The sequence below is a fragment of the Mobula hypostoma genome, chromosome 3 (assembly GCF_963921235.1).
Source record: "Mobula hypostoma chromosome 3, sMobHyp1.1, whole genome shotgun sequence".
In the NCBI taxonomy this organism is placed as follows: Eukaryota; Metazoa; Chordata; class Chondrichthyes; order Myliobatiformes; family Myliobatidae; genus Mobula; species Mobula hypostoma.
In genome coordinates, this window is record NC_086099.1 from 205,169,202 (window position 1) to 205,191,405 (window position 22,204).

General features: G+C 42.8%; 1 long non-coding RNA gene across 1 annotated transcript in view; it reads right to left on the reverse strand.

Moving 5' to 3' along the window:
- LOC134343651 (uncharacterized) overlaps window positions 1-21,093 on the reverse strand; it is a 113,090-nt gene extending 91,997 nt beyond the window's left edge. Inside the window, exon 1 of the long non-coding RNA XR_010017308.1 lies at window positions 20,981-21,093. This is a non-coding gene — a long non-coding RNA (uncharacterized LOC134343651). The remainder of the gene's footprint in view (window positions 1-20,980) is intronic.
- Between the last annotated feature and the right edge of the window lie 1,111 nt (window positions 21,094-22,204).

Genomic DNA, 22,204 nt, shown 5'->3' on the forward strand with positions numbered 1-22,204 from the left:
ACATGAGTGAGGAAAACAACAAGTAAATCCCAGCTCCTGATAGTAATTCACCTCCAGTAGAGCAACTTGTCCAGGAAAGGAAGAGCAGAAGTGGAAACATCCAAAGTGCTGTAGATTGTGGTTCTTGGAAGAAGTTTTATACTCCTTGCCACTTTATATTTAACGTAGCTTATGGGGCATAATGGTAGTGTAGGGGCAGCACAGCTGTGTAAAGGTGAAGTTCAAGTTTGGTTTTCATTCAACCACACATGAATACAGTCAAATGAAAGTGTTCCTCCGGGGCAAGGTGCGAACACAGTACCAACAGCCATACACAGCACAAGGCATATATAACACATATAAGATAGAAGTAAACACACAGTCACACCAGAAACGTCTACTAGAGCCCAAGTCCTGAGTCTGTGAATGTGCCAGCTGCAGCTGTCTGCAGTCAAACGCAGTTCAGCTCATCTTCCACCAAGCGACCTCTGGAGAGCAGCACTGATGCCAGCATGGGTGCCACACCTCACCTCCCATGGCACCGACTCCGACACCGCTCTCCCGGGTAGCTACAAACGGGCAACGTGAGGTCTAGTTCTCACTACAACTGACGCCACGCAGCGTCAGCCACACCACGGAACCAGTGACCTGGCCTCGCTGCACTGTGCACTACCAACGTCCAACGGGGTTTTGTGATCACAAGAACAATGACAAAGACGATCACCAGCTGTTGGGCTGCACACTGACTCTGCCAGCTGTCTTCAGAGTCTGCAACACGGTCCACACTCCGTCTAGCTCCTCGACCAACGAGCAACGCGCTGCTGATAGGGGTAGAGCTGCAGTACTTGAAGTTTTTAATGTTCAGCGGTATCTTGAGATGATAAAAAAAGAGAATAACATCTTTGGTTGGCCCTATTGAGGCCGCTGCATCGAAACACACAGCCATCCTATCAGAAGTGTTTTAGCGCAATGCTTTACAGCCCCAGCTATAACAATGGAGTACAATTCACACCACTGTCTGGAAGGAGTTTGCACGTTCTCCTGGGTTTCCTCTGGGTACTCCAGTTTCTTCCCATGTTCCAATATGGATTAGAGTTTCTGTATTGTGGGCATGCTACGTTGGTGGGGGAAGCGTGGTGACACCTACGGGCTGCCCAGCGCAATCCTCGCTCATTTGATCTGACACGAGTGACTCATTTCACTGTATGTTTCAGTGTACATATGAGAAATAAGGCTAAACTTTAAAAAATAATTTTTTATAGACTATTTTGTGACAAGTTGCTGAAAACTATTAAAATATTTGCCTTCAAATTTCAAGCCCTTTGTAGTAATGTTCCCTTAATACCATTGCAATCATAATAAATGAAATGTGCCTGCTATAGAATAAGCAGTTTATATCTTTTGAGACACCAGAGTCGAAGATGAAGGAAAATATTCTAAACAATTTACTTCACTGCACGTTATCGCTGCTGGGACAATATTGCACAACCTGTCACAGGCAAATGTATCTAATTATTTGAATCATTATGGAAGGAATGTAACATTTTCAGAAGATACAGTTGCTGCTGTTTATATTTATGTAAAATATTAAAATAACCTGTTACGTCCATGGTATCTGTACTTTATTTAGTGTTGAACTTCCAGAAGCAAACAATGGAGTTAGAACTACCACTAGAACATTCTTTTTTTGAAGGCAATAACATACAGTATTTGGAAAATAAGATGTAAAAACTCATACCATGTGGCTTTCAAAGGTTTACATAGATTCATATATGTAGACTGAAGTCACGGAGTTATACAGTATGGAAAAAGGAACCCTAGCTCAACTGGCCTATGCCAACCAAGATGCCCCATCTAAGGCAGACCCATCTGCCAGCATTTGGCCTATAAGTATTTAAGTATCTATGTACCTGCCAAACTGTCTTTAAATGGTTGTTCTTGTCCCTGCCTCTGGTAACCCAGTACACATTCATACCACCTCTATTGCCTCTTAAGTTCCGAATGAATCTTTCCCTATCATATTAAACCTATACCCTCCAGTTCTTGATTCTGTAATGCTGGGGAAAAGGGGGTCTTCTGGCCTGATACCTGACTATGGCCTTTGAACATGGACCAGGGGCTTAGGATCTGGCTTGTCTGCTAATTACCCTGAATCCCTGTCCCTAAAAGTGACAGGTTGCACCTGAACCCAAGGGGGGCTAATATGCTTGTGGGCAGGTTTGTCAGAGCTGTTGGGGAGGGTTTAAACCAATTTGGCAGGGGGGTGGGAACCAGAGAGAAGGGACTTAAGATAGGATGGATGGTAAAAATAAAAAGGAAAGATAGCATGCAGTCAGACTATCAGGAAGGGCAGGTAGATGATAGGGCAAAATTGCAGCCAGCAGGGTGAGTTTCAGTGTACTAGGGATGCAGAATCAAAAAGCGTAGCAAATACAGTCCTCAAAATATTATATCTCAATGCACGGAGTATAAGAAATAAGGTGGATGATTTTTGATGCACTATTACAGAATGTCAGGTATGATGTTGTGGCCATCACTGAACCGTGGCTGAAGGATGGTGGGAGCTGTATGTCTGAGGTTACACATTGTATTAAAGGGATAGGAAGGTAGGCAGAGGGGATGGCATGGCTCTGCTGGTAAAGAATGGCATCAAATCAGTAGAAAGATGTGGCATAAGATAGGAAGAAATTGAATCCTTGTGGGTTGAGTTAAGAAACTGCAATGGTATAAGGACCCTGATGGCTGTTATATACAGGCCTCTCAACAGTAGCTAGGATATGGACCACAGATTACAATGGGAAATAGGGCAATGTTATGATAATCATGGGAGATTTTAACATGCAGGTCAATTGGGAAAATCAGGTTGGAAATGGATCTCCAGAGAGTAAGTTTGTTGAATGCCTATGAGATAGCTTTTTAGAGCAGTTGGGTGTTGAACCTACTAGGGGATCAATTATACTGGATAGGGTGTTATGTAATGAGCCAGAGGTGACTAAGGAGCTTAAAGTAAAAGAACCCTTCGGAGACAGTGATCATAATATGATTGAGTTCAACTTGAAATTTGGTAGGGAGAAAATAAAGTCTGACGTTGCAATATTTCAGTGGTATGAGAGAGGAGTTGGCCAAAGTAAATTAGAAAGGGCTGCTGGCGGGAATGACAGCACGGCAGCAATGGCTTGAGTTTCTGAGAAAAATGAGGAAGGTACAGGATAGATGTATTTCAAAAATGAAGAAATACCCAAATGGCAAAATAGTACAACTGTAGCTGACAAAGGAAGTCAAAGCTAATGTAAAAGCAAAAGAGGGCATACAACAAAGCAAAAATTAGTGGGAAGATGGAGGACTGGGAAGCTTTCAAAAACCAACAGAGGACACCCAAAAAAAAAGTCATTAGGAAGGAAAAGGTGAAATATGAAAGCAAGCTAGCAAACAACATCAAAGTGGATAGTGAAAGTTTTTTCAGCTATGTTTATATAAAAAAAAAATAAGAGAAGAGTGGATATAGGACCACTAGAAAATGAAACTGGAGCAATAATAATGTGGGATGAGGAGGTGGCTGATGAACTAAATGAGTTTTTCATCATTCTTCACTGTGGAAGACCCCAGCGGTGTGCCAGATGTTGAAAGGTGCGAGGGAGGAGAAGTGGATGCAGTTATTATTACAAGGAAGAAAGTGCTCAAAAAGCTGAAAGACCAAAGGGATACAAGTCATTGGGACCAGGTGAACTTCACCCTAGGGTTCTGAAAGAGGTAGCAGTAGAGACTGTGGAGACATTAATAACGATCTTTCAAAGATCACTGGACCTTGGTATGGTACCAGAGAACTGGAAAGTTGCAAATGTCACTCCATTCTTTAAGAAAGGAGGAAGGCAGCTGAAAGGAAATTCTAGACCAGTTAGCCTGACCTCAGTCATTGGGAAGATGTTGGAGTCAATTGTTAAGGATGAGATTATGGAGTAATTGGTGACACAGAACAACATAGGACAAAGTCAGCATGGTTTCCTTCAAGGAAAACCGTCCTGACAAACCTGTTGGAATTCTTTGAGGAGATTACAAGTAGGATAGATAAAGGGGATGAAGTGGATGTTGTATATTTGGACTTTCAAAAGGCTTTTGACAAGGTGCCATGCATGAGGCTGCTTACTAAGTTAAGAGCCCATGGTATTACAGGAAAGTTACTAACATAGAGCATTGGCTGATTGGTAGGAGGCAGCGAGTGGGAATAAAAGATCCTTTTCTGTTTGGCTGCCAGTGACTAGTGGTGTTCCACAGGGGTCGGTGTTGGGACTGCTTTTTATGCTGCATATCAATGATTTAGGTGATGGAATAGATGGCTTTGTTGCCAACTTTGCAAATGATATGAAGATTGGTTGAGGGCCAGGTAGTGTTGAGGAAATAGGCTGCAGAAGGACTCAGACAGATTAGGAGAATGGGCAAGAAAGTGGCAAATGAAATACAATGTTGGAAAATGCATAGTCATGCACTTTGGTAGTAGAAATAAGTGTGTGGGCTATTTTCTAAACAGGGTGAAAATTCAAAAATCTGAGATGCAAAGGGACTTGGGAGTCCTTGTGCAGAACACCCTAAACGTTAATTTGCAGGTAAAGTCAGTGGTGAGGAAGGCAAATGCAATGTTAGCATTCATTTCAAGAGGTCTAGAGTATAAGAGCAGGGATGTGATGCTGAGGCTTTGTAAGGTACTGGTGAAGCCTCACCTTGAGTATTGTGAACAGTTTTGTGCTCATTTTAGAAAAGATGTGCTAGCATTGGAGAGGGCTTGGAGGAGGTTCACAAGGATGAGTCTGGGAATGAAAGATTTATCATAAGAGGAACATTTGATGGCTCTGAGTCTTTACTTGCTGGAGTTTAGAAGGATGAGGGGGAATCTCATTGAAACCTTCTGAATATTGAAAGGCCTAGACGGAGTAGATGTGAAAAGGATGTTTTCCATGGTGGGGAAGTCTAGGACAAGAGGGTCGTCCATTTAAAACAGAGATGCAGAGAAATTTCTTTAGCCAGATGGTGAATTTGTGGAATTTATTACCACAGGAAGCTGTGGAGGCCAGGTCATTGGGTATAGTTAAAGCAGAGATTGGTTCGTGATTGGCATCAAAGATTATGGGGAGAAGGCTGGGGAGTGAGGAGGTGGTTCAAAAAAAAAAGATAAGTCATGATTGAATGGTGAAGCAGGCTCGATAGACCAAATGGTCTAATTCTACTCCTATACTTTGTGCCATGCTCTTGTCTCAATACTGTTATCAGGCAGGAGCTATAGGAGCAGAAGAACAATGCCTCAATTTTTTTTCCTACTACCATTAAGTACTTGAACCAAACTGCAGAATTTGAGATTGTGCGAGCAGCTACTTGAAGTGAACGTATCCTGTCAGGATCTTGCTATTTATTGGGCATTCTGCAAGTAGCAATAAAAATAAATGAGGTGCAGCCATAACATGAGTCAGCCAGAGTGGGGAAACGAGGCTTTGGCTCAAGCAGCTTTGGCAAGAAAAGGCGGAGGTTAATGTACTGTATCAGTTTCTGGTAAGCTTCTTATAACACAGTTAGACAGAGGGAATGCCAGGCAGGATAGTGGAATGCTCCTTTTGCATAATGTGGGAAGACGGGGATGTCCAGTATCCCTGGCAAGTACACTTGCAAGAAGTGCTTCAAGCTGGAACTGGATGACCTTTGGATTATTCAGGAGCAGGAAGGGATGACTGACAGGGAAGTAGATATACCTAGGTGCAGGACACGGGTGACCTTCCAAAGGGGGAGTGGAGATGGGCAGCAAACACAGGATACCATTGAGCTGTTCCCTTGAATAACCAGTCTATTGCTTTGGATATGGTTGGAAGGATGAATTACCAGAGGAAAGCCACAGTGGGCAGGTCTCCGGCACTGTGTTTCAGAAGGGAAGGTGGGAGAAGAGGCAGTCAGTTGTGGTAGAGGACTCATGGCTTAGGGGAACAGACAGGAAGTTCTGTGGATGAGAATGAGATTCCACATGGTATGTTGCCTCTCAGATGGTAGGGTCAGGAACATCTCGGATCAAGTCCATAGCATTCCTGAGGTGAGAAAACAGAAGGCATGGTTTACAGGTTTAGGGAGCCTTGGTTTTTGACGGATATTGAAGCCCCTGTTAAGAAGAAGATGGAAATGTATACCAGGTATAGGCAGAAAGGAACAAATGAAGTACTTGAGGAGTATAAGAAATGCAAGAGAAAGCTTAAGAGGGAAATTGGGAGGCTAAAAGAAGGCATGAAGTTGCTCTGGTAGACAAGCGGAAAGAGAATACAGATAGTATTAAGAGCAAGAGGAGAGCAGGGGACAGAAATAGTCCTTTGGAAAATCTGAATGGTCATATATGCATGGGGCCGAACAAGATGGGGGAGATCTTAAATGGATTTTTTTGTATTTACTTGGGTTCAGACACAGAGTCTACAGAAATTAGGCAAAGCAATAGTGAGGACATGGATTGTATACAGGTTACAGAGGAGAAGTGTTTCCTATCTTGAGGCAAATTAGGGTGGGTAAATTCCTAGGGCCTGACAGGGTGTTCTCTCGGACCCTGTGGGAGGCTAATGCAGAAGTTGCAGGGCCCCTAGCAGAGTTATTTAAAACATCTTTAGCCACGAGTTGAGGTGCTGGAGGATTGGAGAATAACTTGTGTTGTTCCATTATTTAAGAAAGGATCTATGATTAAGCCAGAAAATTACAGGCCAGTGAGCCTGGCATCAGTACTGGGTAAGTTATTGGAAGATCCTCTTAGGGACCAGATATATAAGCATTTGCATGGAAGGACTGAATAGAGATAGTCAATATGGCTCTGTGCGTGGTAGATCATGTCTAACCAATCTTACAGAAATTTTTGAGGAAGTTGATGAAGACAAGGCAGTGGTTACTGTCTACGTGGACTTCAGCAAGGCCTTGACAAGGTCCCACATAGGAGGTTGATCAAGAAAATTCAGTTGTTTAGCATTCAAGATGAGGTAGTAAATTGAATTGGACATGGGCTTCATGGGGAAGCCAGAGAGTGGCAGTAGATGGTTGCCTCTCTGACTGGAGGCCTGTGACTAGTGTTGTGCCGCAGGGATTGGTGCTGGGTCTGTTGTTGTTTGTGATCTGTATCAACAATCTGGATGATAATATGGTAAACAGAATCAGCAAATTTATGGATGACCAAGTATGGGACATCAAGGAAGGCTACCAAAGCTTGCATTTGGATCTGGACCAGATGGAAGAGTGGGCTGACAAATGGTGGAGGGAATTTAATGCAGACAAGTGTGAGGTGCTGCACTTTAAGAGGACCAAACAGGGTGGGTCTTATGCAGAGTGTGGTAGATCTGAAGGGTCTGGGAATACAGATCCATAATTCCTTGATAGAGTGGATATGGAGAGGATGTTTCCTTAGGTGGGAGAGTCTTGGACCAGAGGACATGACCCCAAAATAGAGGGGCGTCCTTTTAGAACAGAGATCAGGAGGAACTTCTGTAGCCAAGGAGTGGTGAATCTGTGGAATTTTTTGCCACAAGCAGCTGTGGAGGCCAAGTCTGTATGCATATTTAAGGCAGAGGTTGATAGATTCTTGATCAGTCGGGCCATGAAGGGATACATGGAGAAGGTGGAAGATTGGGGCTGGGAGGAAAATGAATCAGCCACAATGAAATGGTGGTGCATACTCACTGGGCCAAATGGCCTAACTCTGCTCCTATACCTTATGGTCTTATGAAAGTGGTGTCAGGATAGATAGGGTCGTAAAGAGAGCTTTAGGCACATTGACCTTCATAAATCAATGTATAGAATACAGGAGTTGGGATATAATGTTGGTGAGGTCTAATTTGGACTATTCGGTCCAGTTTTGGTCACCTAGCTACAGGAAAGATGTAAATAAAATTGAAACAGTGCAGAGAAAATTTACAAGGGTGGTTGTCAGGACTTGAGACCTGTCCTATAGGGAAAGGTTGAATAGGTTAGGGCTTCATACAAAATTATGAGGGGTATAGGTAGGGTAAATGTAAGCTTTTTCTACTGAACCTTGGTGAGACTAGAACTAGATGCCATAGTTTAAGGGTGAAAGGTGAAATGTTTAACGGGAACATGAGGGGGAACTTCTTCACTTAGATGCTGGAGAGAGCGGGAAATGACTGCTATCACAAGTGGTGGATGTGAATTTGATTTCAATATTTAAGAGAAATCTGGATAGGTACATGGATGGGAGGGGTAGGGAGGGCTTTGATTCAGGTGCAGGTCGATGGGACTAGGCAGATTAATGATTTGGCATGGACTAGATGGGCTGAAGGGCCAATTTCTATGTTGTGGTGCTCTGTGACTCTGATTCTATGGAAAAAAAAATCTTAAAATTTATATTTTCTCTCAATCCTGCACTAGTCTAATTATGTTTATATTGCTTTCTGTACATGTTTAAGTTATGTATAGTTTACATTATTTTAACTTTGTTAACTTATGTTTGTCCTCCAAGAGGACCACAACATCGTGGTGCTTCAGAGGTCTGTGTGCCTCAATGACCCGAAGAGCTATGCTGACTGGAGTCAGGGTTTTATGGTTTGGCTCTTGCTTGGGTCACCCGTGCCAAACAGGTCAAAGTGCACAGGCCAGACCAGAGTGGCCCTCTGGTCCTCCAGGTTCAGGGCTTCAGCTCAGGGCTAACAACCCTGACTGGTAAAACGAGAGTGTTATGGAAATAGCAGTGAGGTATCCCTCTATATCTGTGGTGCAATGGTATTCCTGAGTCTCCACCCGGGACTTACATGACTGACAGTAAACTGAGAGGAAGCTACTGACAGGATGAAGGAAGCTGTGAATGCTGCCAGGGATGGATGACCTTCATTGCTGCCCTCAACACCAGCAAAGTAGAAAAACTTGTGTTCGCCATGCTGTAATGCACACTGTGCTGTGAAAAGCTTATTTTATGACATTTATATCCTGTGTATTTATGCCTTTAACAACTATAAACTTGAACCTAAGCTTGATCTGTTTTTGAATATAAAATTCTGCAGTGAATTAACATTTGCACCAATACTCAACTGTAAATTCAGTGAACTTTAAGTTCATGCAGTCTCTTAGTCACGGTGCTCACTGAACATTTTACTACAGTCTGCTATGACACCTCTGAAATAACAAATCAATTCCAATAGATTAATCCCCAGACAGACCTCATATACCTGGCGTCTTTCACTCTGTTCTGCTTTGGCACAGTTGTCTTCAGAGCCATTATTACGTACTGTATTCATGGCTTCAGTCTTCTGGATATCAACCAAATGTACTAAACTATTCTCAAATCTATCAGAGCTGAAACCCAAACAGAACACTTTGGATAGTCTCAGCAGGTGAGAGAACATCTGTGCAGAGAAACAGACTGTACTTGTGGAGATACAACATTGGCGTGTCTGGCTGTATTGCTTTCTCTTGCCTTTTGCTCTAGAGATAATAATTTTAGGTTCCTTAATACACCGTCCTTGCATCCTTTGGCCAAACTGCAATCTTCCCTCCTGCCTGGAAGGCTTAAATTTAGCAGGTTAGCTCAGATTCCAGCACAAGCTTGTCTGATGGACTGTCTTTGAAGTTTCTTAGGCTTGGTGCTTGTTATCACAATATGGTCACCTCACCTGGTCTCAGGGAGAGAGGTGCTTGTACTTCACCTTCATCCTGGGCTGTACTATCTCTCGGCTTCCCAAGTATTATTGCGGTCATTTTTTGTACACTGTTTTCCACATCTATCTCACCTCCTTCCCAATGATACTGCCACATCCTCGGACTCTAATCTCTACCTCTCTTGGTGATTCTGTTATTTTAAAATAAACATTTCTTTTTTCACTACTTCAGCTTGTACGGTAAACTCTGCACCATTCTGCTGCTTTGCTCTCCTTGCTGGATTTATTGTTGTATTTGTCACTACTATGTAATAAGTGACTGGAAAATTACAAATGTCATTCCACTCTTTAAGAAGAGAGGCAACGACAGGAAGCTATAGGCTAGTTAGTGGTTGGCAAGATGCTGAAGTCCATTATTAAGGGTACTTGGATGCACATGATAAAATAGGCCATAGTCAGCCATGTTTCCTTATGGGAAAATCTTGCCTGACGAATAGGATGGAATTCTTTGAGAAAACAACAAGCAGGTTAGTCAAAAGGGAGTCAGTGGATATTGCTTACTTGGATTTACAGAAAGCCTTTGACAAGGTGCCACACATGAGGTTGCCAACCAAGATAAGAGCCCATGGAATTACAGGAAAGATACCAACATGGATAGAAGATTGGCTGATTGGCAGAGGGCAAAGAGTGGGAATGAAGAAGGCCTTCTCTGTTTGGCTGCTGGTGATTAGTGGGCTCCCGCAAAGGGTCAGTATTGTGACTGCTTCTCTTCAAATTATATGTCAATGATTTGGATGACAGAATTGATAGTTTAGTGGCCAAGTTTCAATCTAGTCACTGGAACATATTCAGAAAGTGACAGGGTCTATTTGTCCTTGTTCACTCCCCCACCTCCCATGATTCAGAGAGCATCTCTTGAATTTGAGCTTAATGCTATTCTGCTCTGCATCATGCTGGTTAACATATTTCAGATGGGCACCTTGGCCTAAGGAAGATTGACTTGAGCAGCACTGCACATATTTTTAGTTGCTTCCTCAGTCAACAAAGCGGCCTTATGTACCATGTCACAGCTCTCCTGCAGTGTCCAATAGGATCCGTTCAGCATTCCTATTTCCAATCCTTCATTGTTTGCCGCCACTGTGTGCACTGTAGTCCAGTGGATTATTCCATGACCTTTCCCACGTATCCAAGGCAAACATAGAGCACCAATTGATACACACTGTTTTTAGCAGATAGACTACTGTAATGCACTCTTTTTAGGACTGCCTAAGAAAGATAAATTGGCTGCAGCTTGTTCAAAATACAGCAGCAAGAATCTTAACCAAACAAAGGAAATCTGAGCACATTTCACTGGTTTTGGCATCATTACACTGGCTGCCTGTGTCCTTTAGTGTCAATTTAAAAATACTCTTGATTGTATATAAGGCTCTGAATAATCTAGCTCCTCTGCATATTTTGGAGTGTCTATCCTCTTGCACATCCCTAATCATAATCTTAGATCCATGAACATCAGTTTACCTAAGTAGCCAAGCATGTAAGAACTGGTGATGTGAGTTTTTGCATCAAAAATCTAGAATACTCCACTGAGTACATCAGGTTAGTACTGTGGAACATTTCAAAATGCTTCTAAAAACCTACTTTTTTGATTTAGCCTGCTTATACAATTACTTAATGCCTGTTGCCCTTGATGCCTGTTGACCTTGATTATCTTTATATAATTTGGTATATTCAATTACATTTTATTCTATATAATAGAACATAGAATAGTACAGCACATTACAGGCCCTTCGGCCCACAATGTTGTGCCGACCCTCAAACACTGCCTCCCATATAAGCCCCCACCTTAAATTCCTCCCTATACCTCTCTAGTAGTCTCTTAAACTTCATGAGTGTATCTGCCTCCACCACTGACTCAGGCAGTGCATTCCACGTACCAACCACTCTCTGAGTAAAAAACCTTCCTCTAATATCCCCCTTGAACTTCCCACTCCTTACCTTAAAGTCAGGTCCTCTTGTATTGAGCAGTGGTGCCCTGGAGAAGAGGTGCTGGCTATCCACTCTATCTATTCCTCTTATTATCTTGTACACCTCTATCATGTCTCCTCTCATCCTACTTCTCTCCAAAGAGTAAAGCCTTAATCTCTCCCTTAATCTCTGATTATAATGCATACTCTCTAAACCAGGCAGCTTTCTGATTGGCAGAGGGCAAAGAGTGGGAATAAAGAAGGCCTTCTCTGTTTGGCTGCTGGTGACTAGTGGGCTCCCGCAAGGGGTCAGTATTGTGTCTGCCTTCACTTACGATTTTTAATTTGTCTTGTATTTTTATGACTACATTGATTTATTTTTACAATCCATGTAAAGCACTTTGAGCTTAATGTATGAAAGGTGCTCTATAAATAAACTTGTTATTTTTAATACCTGCTTTGTTGAGAATGATCATTTTTAGCAATGCATCTCCATACGGTAGACCTTGCTCTGTGCAATTGTTACACTAGATCACCTTGAGTGGACATTCTGCAGTCAGGTAGCACCTATAGCATCCATGGCCTCCAGCAGCCACATCGCTAGCGCCCTTTGTGTCTATCGCACTAAAGAAGACCCACTGGTTTCCTGTTAAAATCACTTGCAGCATCTATGTGAGTCGGCCACAGAGAAAAGCACCATGTTGCCGGTCCCTACTTACTCTTGGTATTCTGCCCTGAGCCAAGTTGTATTTAACATGTACCATCTCCCTCGGCATGTTCCCTTCTACATTGTCTACCATGTTAAAAACCTTCACCGAATACTCTCGTCCATCACTTGACATGGAATATAATCCCAGAATACCCAGTATAAAAAGGTCTGGATGTTGTTCCTTGTGCTAAAGTCTTTAGTCTGAATCTCTTTATGCTAACTGTTCCCTCTTGTCCTGAACATCACGTCATCTAAGATTTTGCCGACTTTTACAGACGCACAGCGGAGAGCACACTGACTGGTTGCGACCTGGCCTGGTATGGAAGCACTGTTGTGCAAGAGCAGACAAGCCTATTTATTTATTAACCTACTTATTTACTAATTTATCGTATTTGCACAAGGTGTCTTTTGGTTGTTTGTCAGTCATTGTTTGTAGATCCTCTTTGATTCTACTGTTTGACCGTGAATGCCTGCAAAAAAATGAATCTCCATGACTTTGAACTTTGAGCATTTGCCTGTCCTGCTGAGGAAGGGTGGAAGGGTAAAATGGACCGACACTGTCCACAGGGTCACAAGGAAAAACAAGGATGAGTAGAAATAGTGACAGTGAGGGAGGTGATACTTGGAAGCAGCAACAAGGTTCAGAAGATGGAATCTTATTGGAGAAGAAGGAGGAGCATAGAATGAAATCAGGGACATGGTGGGAATGATGGGAGCAGTGGGGAGTGGGGACCCGGTGGGAGGACTATATGGGAGGTTTAGGGAAAAGAAGCAGGGTTATGTGGGTAACTCACACAAAAAATGCTGGTGAACACAGCGGGCCAGGCAGCATCCATAGGAAGAGGTACAGTCGACATTTCGGGCCGAGACCCTTCGTCAGGATGAACTGAAAGGAGAGATAGTAAGAGATTTGAGAGGGGGAAGGGGGAGATCTGAAATGATGAGAGAAGACAGTAGGGAGGGATAGAGCTAAGAGCTGGAAAGAGCTTGGCAAAAGAGATACGAGGCTGGAGAAGGGAGAGGATCATGGGACGGGAGGCCTAGGGAGAAAGAAAGGGGGAGGGGAGCCCAGAGGATGGGCAAGGAGTTGTAGTGAGAGAGACAGAGGGAGAAAAAAAGAGAAAAAATAAATAAATATGAAGGGGAGGTGGGGCATTAACAGAAGTTAGAGAAGTCAATGTTCATGCCATCAGGTTGGAGGCTACCCAGATGGAATATAAGGATTATAAATATAAGGAAAATAAGGGTTATATGGGTCTTGAATGGGAGGTGGGTGCAAGAAGAACTGGGTAGATCAGGAGCAGAGAAAAACAGAGAAGGAGCTAATTAATGTGCCTAATAATGTCATATCCAACTTGTACACTTACTGGCATACAGTGTGCAAAAGTCTTCGGCACATATACACACTCGTAGCTAGGGTGCCTAAGACTTTTGCACAGTACTGTATTTATCAATGTGGAGTGGAGAGTGAGTTTGTAAATCTGGTGGGAGCAAAGGATGTTCGGATGGTGAAGCTAGAGTGCTGTGGGAGGAGTGTGGGATAGATGTCAGTGAAGGAATGTCAGGGGTGGGGTTGGGTGGTGTGGGTGCAGATGCACCCAGCCCAGAGACACCAGGCAAGGTCTTTCGATTCGAAACTACTGGTTTATTGATCATTACAGAACATCTCTCTGGTGCTTCCTGCTCCCTTCTCATTTTCCCAACAATGATTTTGTCTGTCACTGCCCCTTTCTCATTCTAATTCCACAAAATAGAGCCATAAAAGAATCAGATTTATTATGACTCACATGTGTCATGAAATGTGTTTTTGTTTTTGCAGCAGCAGTATAGCACAATACATAAAATTACTACAGCACTATGCAAAAGTCTTAGGCACCCTAGGTATATATATACCTGGTAAAATGGACCTCAAAGGTGCAGCCTCCACTGTCCACAAGTCACAAGAGAAACAAGGAGCAGATGAAGCTGAGATCTCCAGCGAGAAGCAAAGCAATCGTCCAAGTGACCAAATAATCAGTTGGACCAGCTTTCAGTTGTTAAAGAGCCGTTCCCATTATTTATTGCTGCTCCCTGATTTGTTTTAATATTATCTACATCATTGCATATTCCTGTGATCCCTGTCCCATTAATCATCCCACACAGTGGGGTCACTGATGGTGTGAGGCACTCTCAGGGCAGTGCATCACAACGAGAGAACCAAATTGAGTCCTCAAATCCAAACCCTGGAGCACCACGGAGTAGGCCCGAAACCTCACTTTTCAGTTCATCATATTAGTTTGCACAGAGCACATCAACTGGGACAGTCTTCATAGCCTCAGCACCATTGAGAAAGGAGTGACCATTGTGGAGAGTGAGCAAAATCGGCTCTCGCCTCTGATCTGGGCCGGCATTTAAATTATCCTCACACTAGGACTTGGCTGCTATGAAGGGCTCTGGGCCTAGTCCATACCTCCCAGCAATCTACTCCAGGCTTAGATTTTGCAGCCCAGCCTGAAGCATCTTTCAAGCTCTTCAAATTGGCTTGGTGTCCAGAGTAATCCAAGCTCATACCCAGACCCAGAACTCCACTGCCCTGACCGCTCCTCTCCAATTGGCTCACTCTATATGCATCAATACTGAAACACACCATCTCGGCTCATCCCCCAAACCCACCTCACTATTGCTTGTCCCCTCACTACTTGCAGTGATAATTTATTGCAATTTACCTCAGGAAAAGTGTTTTTAGTGATATTTTTAGTCAAATTTCTTGCCTTTTGAACTACTGGTGAGCTTTTGCACATGCTCGGTAGCAGCATCTTAACCAGGTGAAGCTGTTGCTGTTGTTGGGCAATAAGAGAACATCGACAATGAATCACTGTAGCCCCCGTGGGGGAAACGTAGTTCCAATATTCAGTTCACCCTTCCAGGATTTAAATAATCCTATCATTGCTTGATTTTTTTTTAAGGGAATAAAACACACAAAACCTAGTTTCTGTACATCAGTACTTCATCTACTCTATGTAAATTCAACAACTTTTAATTTGTCAAAATGGTGTATCTGGAAGCCGGAATAAACAGCCCTTACTAGAAATAGTATTGGTGTTGATTGGTTTTAGACTATTATTGTCACATGTACCAAGATATAGTAAAAAGCTTCTATTTTGTGTGCCATCAAGAAAGATCCCATTCATAATTATATGGAAATAGCACAAATAATACAGAACATAGTCATGAGAAGCTGGAAATCCAGAAAATACTGGAAGTTTTGTCAGATTTACCTTCCAGCGGATTTGAGCTGCTGAGTTCCTTCAGCATTTTGTGTGTGTTAAGCACAATATGGCAGAATATAGCATTGAATTTACAGGGGAAGTTCAGAGCAGGTACACAAGTAAAATACAAGGGACACATCGTTGATCTGAGTTCAGGAGTTCATCTTTTAGCACACCCTGAGGACTACGTGAGGGTCTGATAAGTCGGCCAAAAGCTGTTCTTGAATCTGGTAGGACATGTTTTCTTTCTTTTGTATCTTCTGCCCAGTGGGAGAAGGGAGAGGAGAGAATGACTAGGTTAGGACGGATTTTTGATGATGTTAGCTGATTTGGTCAAACTACACCTGAAATATTATGTGCAGGTCCAACTTGATGACCCACACATGAATATACCTGCAAGAGAAGGAATGCAGTGAATATATAACAGATGTACCTGGTACAGTGGCACAGCAGTGGTCACAGAAGGGGGCCACCATATAGGGTAAGAGCAGAACTGCTGGAAATGGAGGACATCCCATTGAGAGCTCCTTCTGCTATGGCAGTGGGAAGCCACATTTCAGGAAGGAGGATGCTTCAGAGATAACAGGGCTGAAGGCCTCATCTCATCATTGGAACAAAAGCAATGGAGACGGAGAAACTGGGGAGGAAGGATGTCATCCCTAGAGAAAGCAGGGCAAGTGGATGTGGCATTAAAGGCAGTTGTGGGAGTCTGTGGACTTGTAGAAGATGGTGTCTCCCCTGAGCTGGAGATGGGGAGATCCAGAAAGGGAAGGGAATTACCAGAGATGGACAACGGACATGTGAGGACAGAGTGGAACTTGGCAGCAAATATAATGACATTTTTGAATTTTAATATTTCATCTGGCTGGGGTGTTCAGAAACAGAAGCCATTTTCTTAAAATAAGGTCTCCACTAATCAGACCTAAGCTAAGGAGAAATAGCTTTACTCTGAAGGGAGCAAATCTCCACCCAAGACAAAGCTATGTAAATAAAATTGCCCAGTATGTTAATAAAAAACAACGAATAAATAATCAGATATTAGAATCATAGAGTCATGCAGTTCTGAACCAGGCCCTTCAGCCCAATTGGTTCACGCCAAGATTCCTGTCTCATGTAATCCCATTTGCCTGTAAACCTTTCCTATCCATGTCTCTGCCCAAGTACTTTTCAAATGTTGTTAATGTACTTGCCTCAGCAACTTCCGCTGGCAGCTCATTCCATATATGGATTGCCCTTTTGGGTGAAAACGGTGTTAACAGTCTCTCCTCTCACTGCAAACCTGTAGCCCTTGATTCCATGAGAAAAAGAATGTGCATTCACCATCTATGCCCCTCATGGTTCTGTTCATCTCTTTAATAACACTCCACATCCTCCTACTCTCCAGTAAATGGTCCCAGCCTCCTCAGCCTCTGTCCATTACTGTGTCCCTCGAGTCCCAGCAACATCCTGATGCATAGAACACGGAACAGTACAGCTCAGGAATAGACCCTCGGACAATGATGTTGTGCTGAATTAATTAAACATCTAATCTTTTCTGCCTGCATATGGTCCACACCCTTCCATTCTCTCCATATTAATGTGCCTGTCTAAGAGTTGCTTACAAACCACCATCATAAATCTCTTCTGTCCCCTTTCAAGTTTAATGGCATCTTTCCTATAGCGAAAATTCCATGTGAACACAAAAAGTAAACCACGCAGTTGTTTATAATATGTATTAATGACTTAGACGAGGGAATTAAATGCAGCATCTCCAAGTTTGCGGATGACACGAAGCTGGGTGGCAGTGTTAGCTGTGAGGAGGATGCTAAGAGGATGCAGGGTGACTTGGATAGATTAGGTGAGTGGGCAAATCCATGGCAGATGCAATTTAATGTGGATAAATGTGAGGTTATCCACTTTGGTGGCAAGAACAGGAAAACAGATTATTATCTGAATGGTGGCCGATTAGGAAAAGGGGAGGTGCAATGAGACCTGGGTGTCATTATACACCAGTCATTGAAAGTGGGCATGCAGGTACAGCAGGCGGTGAAAAAGGCGAATGGTATGCTGGCGTTCATAGCAAGAGGATTCGAGTACAGGAGCAGGGAGGTACTACTGCAGTTGTACAAAGCCTTGGTGAGACCACACCTGGAGTATTGTGTGCAGTTTTGGTCCCCTAATCTGAGGAAAGACATCCTTGCCTTAGAGGGAGTGCAAAGAAGGTTCACCAGATTGATTCCTGGGATGGCAGGACTTTCATATGATGAAAGACTGGATCAACTAGGCTTATCTTCATTGGAATTTAGAAGATTGAGGGGGGAGATCTTATTGAAACGTATAAAATCCTAAAGGGATTGGACAGGCTAGATGCAGGAAGATTGTTCCCGATGTTGGGGAAGTCCAGAATGAGGGGTCACAGTTTGAGGATAAAGGAGAAGCCTTTTAGGACTGAGATGAGGAAAAACTTCTTCACACAGAGTGATGAATCTGTGGAATTCTCTGCCACAGCAAACAGTTGAGGCCAGTTCATTGGCTATATTTAAGAGCGAGTTAGATATGGTCCTTGTGGCTAAAGGGATCAGGGGGTATGGAGGGAAGTCAGGTACAGGGTTCTGAGTTGGATGATCAGCCATGATCATACTGAATGGCGGTGCAGGCTTGAAGGGCCGAATGGCCTACTCTTGCACCTATTTTCTATGTTTCTATAAAATTCCAAATGTGGCTTCACCACTGTTGTTATTTGTTTCCCTTAAGGGAATTAAGGGCAAGAAGAAATGTAGGGATGGCGCAGAAAAATGTTGCAAAGGTAAAGATTAGCCATGATATTAAATGGTGGATCAGATGCAAAGGGCTGAATACCCTTCCCCTGCTATTTTTCATGTTTAGGGTTTGGTGCATAGACTTCAATCAAGTAAAATGCATATCAAATACACTCAGTGAACACTTCATTAGGTACAGGAGGTACGATTACATCCTTTCCTGGAGATACAGACAGTGGCTGCATTATTAGGTACACCCTATACCTAATAAAGTAGCCACTGGGTGTATATTCATGATCTTCTGCTACTGTAGCCCATCCAGTTCAAGCTTCGATGTGTTGTGCATTCAGAGATGCTCTTCTGCACACCACTATTGTAACATGTGGTTATTTGAGATACCTTTGCCGCCTTGTCAGCTTGAACTAGTCTGGCCATTCTCCTGTGACTTCTCTCATTAGCAAGGTGTTTTTGTCCACAGAAATGCTACTCACTTTTTTTTTGCAACATTCTCTGTAAACCCTAGAGACTGTTGTGTGTGAAAGTCCTAGGAGAACAACAATTTCTGAGATACTCAAACCATCCCATCTGGCACCAGCAATCATTCCACAGCCAAAGTCACTTAGGTGACATTTCTTCCCCATTCTGATGTTTGGGATACGAACAATAATTGAAACTTTTGACCACGTCTGTATGCTTTTATATATTGATTTGTTCCACATCTTTGGCTGATGAGCAGGTGTACCAGTGGCCACTGAGTGTATCTAATAACTTCAAACTAGTCTCTGTAATTGAGTGTGTAACCTATGAATATTTGTTAGTGAAGTTCCAAATGCTGTAGTTCTATTAAATCTCTTACCTCATTTACTTGCAGAGGTGGATGATACCCTTGTTTTTGATTTTAATGAACAACTTCCTTACATTTGTAATATGCTTTCTTTCCTGAGACTAACCCCTAAAATATTGTGCCAGAAAACAGATCACGGGATTGTTTAAAAGATTGCCAAATCCTGAAATTCTTTATTCTGATTGGCTATGAACAGTTGGTATTTACTCAGGCCATGTTGCTTGTCTTAAAAGCTTCATGATAAAACCCTATTTTAAGTGTGTTAAATAGGATGCACTTTAATCATAGGATTACAAGGCAGATGCAGATAAGACAGTTCCTCCATTTCATCCTAGTTTAGCAATCTAGAAGGAAAGAATACTTAGACATCCAAATGTTTCTTCAAATAACTCAAGAGCTTTATGGTTGGTCTAATCTTTGTCATAAATATGTGCTGCTGCCATTTGTGTGAATATTCTTAATGGGTGGTAATAAATCAGAGTACACAGTCCTGACGTTGAAGAGGAAACCAAATCTAACTTGGATTCACTGATCCGTTTCCGAATGTCAGTGAAAGCAACAACAGGAGTGAAGCATTTTGATCTGATACATAGTCAGAGATTACTTGCAAATATTTGGTAAGCTTTTATTCCATGAGTAAATAACAATCAAAATCAGGTGTAATATCACTGGCATATGTCACGAAAATTGTTGGTTTGCAGAGGCAACGTTCAGTGGCAAACCAACAATTCTGAAGCAAGGCTTCAATTCTGACAGCTGATCCTTTGCACTGAATTTAATCAAAGGACGGGTTAAATCATGGAGACTACAAGGAAGATCTTCTGATCCCCTGTTATATTAAGTTGTGCTAAGATTTTCACAACTCAAAGTGAGAAAGCACATGAGACAACCTGTGAGCCAGTTTTGGCACTGCTGAGAGAAGATGAACAGTTATGTTTCAAAATGCTGCAAAATATTTATGTACTTAGAGTAATACACAAAATGCTGGAGGAACTGAGGTTTGCCAGGACCTGATGCAGGGTCTCGGTCCAAAGTATGACTCTTCATTCCTTTCCGCAGATGCTGCCTGACCTGCTAAGCTTCTCCTGCATTTTCAGTGTTACTCTGGATTTCCAGCATCTGCAGAAGCTCTTGTGTTTGTATGCTTGTTCGTTTCTCAAGATCTGGGCTTTGCTGGCAAAGCTAATATTCATTGCCAAGTCTGAATGACCCTGAGGAAGATGGTGGCGAGTTGCTTCCTTGAACTGCTGCAGCCCTTCTGGTGGAGGTGCTCACATGGTGCTGTTGGGCAAGGAGCTCCAGGAACTAGACCTAGCAACAGTGAAGGAATGGTGAACTATGTCCAGGTCAGGGATGGGTGTGGCTTGTAGAGAAACTTGCACATGTCCTTGCCTTGGTTGGTGGTTTAGTTCATTGGCTTGGGAGGTCCTGTTGGAGTAGCCCGAGCCACTAATTGTGCTGCAGTTTGTAGACAGGACAAACAGCAGCCGGGGTGTACCAATGGGGAAGGGAATGCATGTTCAGGGTGGTCAATGTGTACTAAACAAGAAGGCTGCTTTGTTCTGGCTGATGATGATGAATCAGAATCATATTTATTATCACTGATACATGTTGTAAAATTTGCTATTGTAACCCTCAGGTTCGGCTCGTGGCTTACACTAGGGAAAGACGGCCTCCAGCCTGGCCAAACGTGAGAAATCTTGTTTGTGTGGCTGCTATGTGATGTGTTCCCCTGTTACAAATCAGGACCACGAAATAACAAACAGTACACAATATGCAATTAAACTATTGAGCTTTATAATTCTTAATTTGACTATAGGGTTGGTAAAGAAACAAAAGTAAAAGGGCCCATTCTCATTAAACAGTCTATTTCACAATGTTGGAACTCACAGTTTTCCCTTCAGTTCATTCTCCCTTGATTTTCTCCCTGGATGTCGAGTCACGACCACATTCCAAGTCCATTCTGTCCTGCAGTCTATGACTTCCTCGATCTGGCATCTTCCGCTGAGGAAAAAAAGACCATGAATCCCTTATCTCAGCCTCACAAGAAAGAAACAACACACCTCTCATTGGATAGCACACATTCCAAAGCCCCCATCATCTCTGGTCATAACCCAAACATTGCTGCTACAGAGAAACCATTACATTAGCAGTGAAACATTACAGAGAGGCCATTACATTAGTAGCAAAACATTACAGCGTGTTACACTCTTTTGCAGAGGCAATACAGTGTAAGATATAAAAATTACTGTAAGTTACAAAAGAAATAAATAGAGCAAAAGAAAAATAATGAGGTAGTGTTTATGAGTTCATAGACCATTCAAGTGAAGAAGCTGATCTTAAAGCACTGAATGTGGGTCTTTATGCTCTTGCACCTCCTCCCCTACAGAGGTGATGAGAAGAGAGTATGTCCCAGATGGTGAGGGTCCTTAATAATGGATACTGCTTTCCTGGGGCAGCGATTTTCTCAATCGCGTTGAGGACTGTACTTGCGATGGAACTGGCTAGCCTACAACCCATTGCAACCTCTTGCGATCCGGTGCATAGGAACCTCCACACCAGGTTGGGATATAACCAGTCAGAATGTCCTTCACCGAACATCTGTAGACAGTTGCAAGAATCTCTGACAAACTGAATCTCTTCAAACCCCTAATGAAGTAGAGCTGCTGGTATGCCTTCTTCATGATTGCATCAATATGCTGCCTCATCTGCTGAGCAGCTGTGAATTAAATTTAACATTGAACAGGGCACGTCCCTACTTCTGACCGTATGATATATGGAAAGTCATTGATCAAACAGCTAGAGGTGGTTGGACCTTGAGTAATCGCTACAGTGATATCTAGAGCAGGAACGACTGACACCCCAAGATTAGAATGATCTTCCTTTGTGCAAATATTCCAGTTACTGTAGTGTTTTTGATTTTATTCACATTGACTTCAGCGTTACCAGGACTCAGTCGAATGCTGCCTTGGTATTGAGGCAATCGTTTTCATCATACCTTGTTCCATGTTTGGACCAAGCTGTGTGGACGAGTTCAGCAGAGGAGTGGGCATTGTACTGTAAGTAGGTTATTGAATGGGGAGTGCCAACATTAGCATATTTATTATCATTTTG